The following is an 8631-nucleotide window of genomic DNA, read 5'->3' on the forward strand; positions in this document are numbered from 1 at the left end:
CACATTGTTAACACCACGTTTACACTGCGTTTTGTAAACGCAAACATTAACAGTAATGTAATTAGCCAAATCACCACATTACACATAGGTGGATTATGTTTATCATCATCAGTCATTCAGGACAACATTGGATCATTCAGAGATCCTGAGAGCGCGTTAACACGTTGCGTTTTGGTCGCGCTTTCATTGCGTTTGAAACGCATATACAACAGCTGATGAGAGGTGATTTGCCTAATTACATTACCGTTTACGTTTGTAAACGCAATGTTAACGCATGTGTTAACAAAACGCATGCGTTAATGCGTTGTTAACACATGCATTAACATCGCGTTTACAATGCGTTTTGTAAACAGAAATGTTAGCAGCGATGTAATTAGGCAAATCACCTCTCCTCAGCTGTTGTATATGCGTTTCAAACGCAATGAAAACGCAAGTCAAAACGCAACGTGTGAACGCGCCCCGAGGGCGCGTTCACACGTTGTGTTTTGTCCTGCGTTTTCATTGTGTTTGAAAAAGCATTAGGCCGCGGTCACAAGTACCGCTAGCGCGTTATGAACGGACGTCTAGCGGTACGTGTGACCGTGGCCTTACAACAGCTGAGGAGAGGTGATTTGCCTAATTACATTACAGATAACATTTGCGTTTACAAAACGCAATGTTAACGCACGCGTTAACAAATAATGTAATTAGTCAAATCAATTTCTCCTCAGCTGTTGTAATGAGTTTTAAACGCAATGAAAATGCAACCAAAAGCGCAACGTGTGAACGCGCCCTAAGGGTACGATCATACATACCGCTATTGCTGCACTAGTGTACGGGGACGGGCCTCGGGCCAATTGCAGACACGTTTCCATGGAAACGCATATGATCGGTAACCAGAACCCGGTGCCTTGCATTAAAACAATGCAAGACGCTGGGTTCTGGTTAACGATCGCATCAGGCCGAGGCCCACCCTCACTCGGTGCATTTTGAAATGCAATCCAAAGGCTCCAACTATGATCACATGCCGAGGTAAAATGGTGCATTTCCATCATCTTTGCTAAACGCAATGTTACTTCTACATTGGAAAGCCTTTTGATTGCATCTAAAAATGCAATCATAATACAGTGTGAACTGCCTGGTGTCTTATCAGGTGTTTCTAATTATTTAACAGTATAAATAAATTTATGTTTCATTTTGTGAGATAGGTAGTTTCAAGCCAAATAGAAACATATTCAAACCTGCTTTGGTGATCACGTTATGTGATAGAGTTACATTACACACTGTGGGTCTCTTATGACATTACAGGTGTGGTGACCTTGAGGAACTACAGTTAAAATGAGGTCAATAAAATTCACAGTGATTCTAACAGTGTTTATGATAACATGTTTTCCACGTGTAACCAAAATCTCAGACACTGAGATAAATACTGAACTAATGTACTGTGACTCACAAGTCACAGTTTGAGGTAAATGATTTATAGTACATTATTGCTAACATAACCTTTAAAACAGATGGTTAACTCCTTCAAAGCATTTGACATACATGTGCAATGGGTACGGAAAGTTTCATTGCAGGCAATTGGTAAGATGTAAAAAGTTATTTATTTTTGCTCATTAATGTACACTCTGCACCCCATCTTGACAGAAAAAAATAGAAATGTAGATATTATATTTGTTATTATAAAAAATTAATTTATAAGATATTAAATAATAAAAACTGAAATATCACATGGTCATATACATTTATATGTGACATTCATATTAAACTCACATGCTGTCCATTTTCTTCTCATCCTCGAGATTGAGTCTACCTGTGTTTAATTATACTGTCTGAACTTGATTAGGAAAGGCACACACCTAACTATATAAGACCTCACATTGCTTGAGAATCATGAGGTCTAAGGAACTGCCCAAGGAGCTCAGAGATCTGCCCATAGTTACAAAAGAACTTCTGCAGCACCCAATGTTCCTAAGAGAACAGTGGCCTCCAAAATCCTTGAACGGGAGAAGTTTGGGACAACCACAACTGTTCCTCGAACTGGAAGTCCAGCCAAACTAAGCAATCATAGGAGAAGAGTCTTGGAAAGAGAGGTATAGAACCCCAAGATCGCTGTGGCTGAGCTCCAGAGATGCTGTAGGGAGATGGGAGAAAGTTCCACAAAATCAACTATCACTGCAGCTTTCCACCAGTCGAGGCTTTATGGCAGAGTGTGCTCTCCTCAGTCCAAGACATATGAAAACCTGCATACAGTTTCCAAAAAAACACATAAAGGACTCACAGACTATGAGAAATAAGATGAAGCAGAGGCTTCAGAACAACTCTGACTATTCCTGACTGGCCCAGCCACAGCCATGACCTAAACCCAATTGAGCATTTATGAAGAGACTTGAAAATGGCTTCCACCAACATTCACCATCCAACCTGAGGGAACTGGAGAGGATCTTAAAGGAAGAATGGCAGAGGGTCCACAAATCCAGGTGTGAAAAACTTGTTGCATCATTTCCAAAGAAGACTCATGGCTGTACTAGCTCAAAGGTGCTTCTACTCAATACTGAGCAAAGGGTCTGAATACTTAAGATCGTGTGATATTTCAGTTTATTTTAGCAAAAATATCTACATTTCAGTTTTTTTTAAGGTCAAGATGGGGTGCAGAGCGTACATTGATGAGCAAAAAAAAAAAAACCTTTTTTAATCTTACCAATTGACTGCAATGAAATAAAGCGTGAAAAATTTAAAGGGGTCTGAATACCACTGTACATAATAAGCAGGAATTCACTCCTACAAAATGCCAGACATGGTGATCTTGAGCACATCACAAAGGGGATAACCCTGTCCTAGTAGTTTTACTATTTACATGTCACTGCCAATGCTGACTGTGGCATCTAAGTGATTTGGACACAAGAAGATACTAGATTTAAGCAACAATGGATAGCTACGGTGTCTGGAGATTGAGGAATTGCCTTTAGATCTGTCTTCTTCTCATGCCTGTAACGCCATGCCAGGGGTAGTAAATAAGAGGTTGGCAATTAGTGCATAGACAGGTATGCAGTGTAATTCTCAGGGCGCGTTCACACGTTGCGTTTTGGTCGCGTTTTCATTGCGTTTGAAACGCATATACAACAGCTGAGGAGAGGTGATTTGCCTAATTACATTACCGTTTACAGCTCAGCTGTTGTGTATGCGTTTCAAACGCAATGAAAACGCAGGTCAAAACGCAACGTGTGAACGCGCCCTCAGGGTGCGGTCACACGTTGCAGTTTAAACTGCATGGCAATCAGCTTTGAGGTGGTATTAGGTGCAGTTTTGTCAATTGAACAGGTGAAAGACATGAACTGAATGGGTGAATGACATTTGTGGAGCAGGTTTCCCCTTCAGGGTGCGTTCACACGTTGCAGTTTAAACTGCATCGCAATCAGCTTTGAGGTGGTTTTAGGTGCAGTTTTGCCAATTGAACAGGTGAAAGACATGAACTGAACGAGTGAATGACATTTGTGACGTGTGACTGCACCCTCAAAATCAAATTCACCCATTCAGTTCATGTCTTCACCTGTTCAATTGACAAAACTGCACCTAAAACCACCTCAAAGCTGATTGCGATGCAGTTTTAACTGCAACGTGTGAACGCACCCTGAAGGGGAAACCTGCTCCACAAATGTCATTCACCCATTCAGTTCATGTCTTTCACCTGTTCAATTGACAAAACTGCACCTAAAACCACCTCAAAGCTGATTGCAATGCAGTTTTAACTGCAACGTGTGACCGCACCCTCAAGCATTGCATTGATCAATGAATCAAAAATTTACCCCTTCAAGACCAGGATTTTTAATATTTTTGTATGTCCGTTTTACCCTTCAGTCCTTTCACAAGCAACATTCTTTTTACTTGTCCATGTAAATAGCTATATGAGGGCTTGTTCTCACCAAGACAAATTGTACTTTCTGGCACCATTTAATATTCTGTGCAATGTACTGGGAAATAAATTATAAAGTGGTGGAATTGGTAAAAAAAAAAAACACCCATTCTAATGGCCTTATTTTTTTGTCTTTCAATGTGCAGTCTAGATAACAACTCTCCTTTACTCAGTGATAAATTTATATAGTTATGTAAAAAAAAAAAATCTTGCTTTAACCCCGTACTGCTCAGCGCTGTACTAGTACTGGGCAGGCTTCCGCTAATGTGGCACTGCAACTGAGCCGGTATCCCCGATGACATCCCCGAGTAACACTCGCGGTTGGAGTTGGCTCAGATCGCGGGTGTTTAACCCTTTAAGTGCTGTGGTCAGCGCGACCATTTAGCGTCAGTGGCATTTGAACTCCTTTTGGGGGGACTTTCCCCCACGAGCCCCCCCCCCCTCACCACTTACGGGGGGCGCCGATTATTACTATGATCCCCAGGGCTGCCTGCAGTGCCTGTGAGATGGCATCTCTGATGTCATCAGTATTGCAGAGTATTATCATGAACAAGCAATTATGCTTGTTCATATCCCATGGTGGATGAAATTAATTAATGAAGTTAATTAAAAGTAAATCAATAAAAATGCCCATAAGCCCCATAACATATTGCGCACAAAAAAGTCCAAATCATAACACATACCCCACATATATAGTACCACTCTGTCCGTTAAAAAAAACTGAAGTAAATAATTATTGAACCCATATGCTGAACGTGGTTAGAAAAACTGTTATAAAGTCACCAAAATTATGATTTTCATCTATTTAATCCCACAAAAAATGCAATAAAAAGTGATAAAAAAGTGTCCTCCAGAATGATACTGTTGCAAAGTACATGTCCCGCAAAAAAACAAGCCATCAACCAGCTCCATAGCCAAAAAAGTAAAAATTTTATGCCACTTGAGAGACGGAAATGAACAAATTATATATATTTTTTTTTTCCCACATTATTTGGCAAATTTAGTAAAACATTGGAAAAAAAATATTCAAGTATGGTATCCCCGTAATTGTATTGACCTATAGAATAAAGATGATTATTAGGCTGTATGGTGAACACCAAAAAAAAGTACAGAATTGATGCTTTTCTACTCCTGACCTAAAAAAAAGTTCATAAATTTTCAACAATGGGGTATAAAACCCCCAAAATGGTAACATTTTCCATCCCATATCTCATCCCACAAAAAACATGCAGTCACATGGCCCCATTAACGAAAAAGCGAAAATGTTATAGCCTACAAAAGGGGCCAATGAGGAAACTAAAATCATGGCAGCTGCAGGGCACTCCTTCCCTTCTGTGCCTCGCTGTGTGCCCATAAAACAAGTAACAAATTTTAAGATTTTAAGGGTTTTCTCTTTTTATTTTTTGGAAATGTGTAAATTTTAGGGCTAAATAAACGTATTACCGACAAGATTTGACCATTCTAAATTTCACCTCCATTTTGATGTAATTACTATGAAGATCTCAAGGGGTTAACAGTCTTCCTAAAAGTTGTTTCTGATAGTTTGAGGGGTGCATATTTGAAAATGGGTTGATATATAGAGGGTTTTTAAATGTTAAATAGTAAAAATTTCATTCAAAACAGCATTTATCCCCAAAATAGTCAATTCTGAAAATACGGGACAGCAATATTCAATTTGTAAGCCGGGTGACATCAAATTAAATTATCCAGACATTTAAAAAGTTATGAAAATGTAAAGTAGACATATGGGAAATGTTATTCAGCAACTTACCGTATATACTCGAGTATAAGCCAACGAGAATATAAGCAGAGATCCCTAATTTTAACACAAAAACTGGAAAAACCTATTGACTCGAGTATAAGCCAAGGGAAATGCATTGGTCACAGCCTCCCCAGTAGTATACAACCTGCCATCCCCCAATAGTATACAGCCTGCCCTCCCCCAATAGTATACAGCCTGCCAGCCCCCTGTTGTATATAGCCTGCCAGCCCATAAAAAAAATAAACTCAGTACTCACCATTCCAACGGCCTGGCACCTCCACTTCCATCTTCATGTTCGCGTCAGGTCCGCGACAGATCCGTCTGCAGCGCCTTTTTTTTCTTCATGCCGGTGCCAGGACTGCGACATCTCCGTGAGCACGACCTGGCCGGCACACTATGTGATGTCAGTAGTGGCTGACAAAACAGTTGTGCACCGGCCGGACCGTGCGCACTGTAAGTTCAAGGCATTAGGACCATAAGATGATTTGTGGTGCTGGATTTATGCTATAATTCCACATCTCTATTACCTATATTTAAATTCCTGGGTTATTCAGAGGTGCCTTTACAAAACAAATCCAAGACAAAAAGAATCCAATAAAAACATAAAACAGGAATGAGGTGGGGGTGTGGGGGGGGGTGGTTCAGGTAAATGTCCAGAACCACTGGGAGGACTGGAAGTCTATCCATGGGCCCCACATGCGTTGGATGCACTCTCAGTGCTGAAGAGGAGTTCCTCCTTGCACTGAAGATTAACGATTTCCTGTAATCTGTCCCAACTATGGCCATTGCTCCATACCTCACCTGTCCAGACTTTAGCTGTCACCCCATAAGCCACTTGTTCAGACAATGGCCGATGTTCGGGTAGCGACACCATCCAGCCAGACTGGACTGTGATGAGTGGACCCAAAGTTTACAATCTTGTTCGGCCGCGCAACCCATAAATAATGCTGGATTGGCAGCCAAAACAACCAATACGGCAAATTGACCTCCCTTGCAACTAGCCATGGCTGCAACTTCTGCCATTATGTTTGGGTCACATGGCGGAACACGAATCCCGAAGGCATTAAAATTATGTTTTATTTAGTTTTGGGAGTGTTTTTTTTTTTTTATTTTAGAATGGGGCTCCACTTTGCAGGGAACACATTATATACGTATCCCCTGATGTTATATACAGTTTACAGATAACAGTGATCTTATGGTAACATCCCATAGTATCACTGTTATACAGGCATGAAGATAGGGTGCACATTGCATTTTCTCTGCATGTCTTTTAACCCCGTGTGCTCTGGGAATCCCTATCAAATCACGGGATCCCCTGCAGACACAGCGTTCAGTATACTGGGGATGCTTTGATAGGGGACTGATAATATCGGCCCCCCGACAGACAGCTCAATCTTGCCAATAGCTCTTTGTGCAAAAGTGCACACTGCCAGAAGGAGGAGCATCGCTCCCCACCACTGCAGGAGGTCATGTGACCGGAGATCTGTGCTTTGGTCACGTGACTCTATCGGCCCGTGCGCACTGCAACTAGCGGCTGGTGGGAAGGAGAACACATTTATCCGCATCAGACTATTTGTCAAGAGCAAAGGGTGAAGGCCAGAAGACTATTATATAGATTGTCTAATTAAAGCTCCGAGCTGTTATTGAGGCACTCAGCAAACTATGATGACGTCATGGGGGGTGCCAAATGGCGTTTAAAGATGGCGCCGTCTATGAGCATAGCCGATAGGTGCTGTGGTCAGGTTCAAATGCGGTATCTACAAAATTAACCATAGCTTGCATGATGTCACAAATCTACACTTTTACGTAAATAACTTTTACAAGCTTATTTTAAAATTGCTAAATAAGATATGAATAATACACAATATTTTAGTTATATTTTTTTGCAGAAAACACCCAAGAACTTTTTTTAAATTTCAATGCAAATTTCAGTACAGAAAGTTTGGACACACCTTCTCATTCAAAGAGTTTTCTGTATTTTATTGACTATAAAAATCTTAGATTCACACTGAAGGCATCAAAACTATGAATTAACATGTGGAATTATATACTAAACAAGAATATGTGAAACAACTGAAAATATGTCTTACATTTTAGGTTCTGCAAAGTAGCCACCTTTCTCTTTGATTACTGCTTTGCACACTCTTGGGGGGACATTAATCATAGTGGGTCTCAGGTTCGCCTGTTTTTGCGCCTGGTTTGCTCTTCTTTTTGGCTCCTGATCTATGATGGATCTGGTTCTGCCTTAGTAAATGCACTTTGGATTTGTCGCATGTCCCATTCATTTGCGCCTAAATTAGCGCCAAATTTGGCGCAATTGTTAGATCTCATTTGTGAGCAATAATGAAAGGAGACTGAGAAAATGTGACAGAACGTTCAGGGCTTCATCTCTGCACAAAAAAAATATCATTATGATGCAAATGCAGGGACTAAAAGTGACAGAGATGTTAAAAAAAAAAAAAAAAAAAATTCTTGCTGAAATGAGTCTTTTCCTTTTTTATTATAATTTACAGTAAATGGAGACTGATAATATTCTCAGATCTGTACAATAAGACAATAAATCACTCCCAGAGATGATCCTATAGGAAATTATGAAGTCGTTACTGGATAAATTTTACATTTTAAAACTGCTCCGAAGTATTTTCCATGTTGCATAGAGGTTATTCTTCATTTGGGAACCTAAAATGTCTGTTTTTAGTAATGAAAAGGGAAGTTTTTTGGAAGTGCACCTGCTCAGAGCAGGTGCATTTTCTGCGCCTATTTTGTGCCTTTTTAGGCGCACTTTTGTGATAGATCCCGTGCAAACATCTGTATAGGACGCACTCACTATGTCAGATAAGGCGCAGAGACTCAAAACCAATACGTGCCGAACTTTGCCGTGCGCCAGAAATGGCGCATAAATGCGCCTAATTAACGAGATGCGCCAGATTTTAGCGTTAAAAGACGCTCAAAACAGTCTAACTGACTATGATTAATG

Source organism: Engystomops pustulosus, chromosome 2, assembly GCF_040894005.1.
Source record: "Engystomops pustulosus chromosome 2, aEngPut4.maternal, whole genome shotgun sequence".
NCBI classification, from domain to species: Eukaryota; Metazoa; Chordata; class Amphibia; order Anura; family Leptodactylidae; genus Engystomops; species Engystomops pustulosus.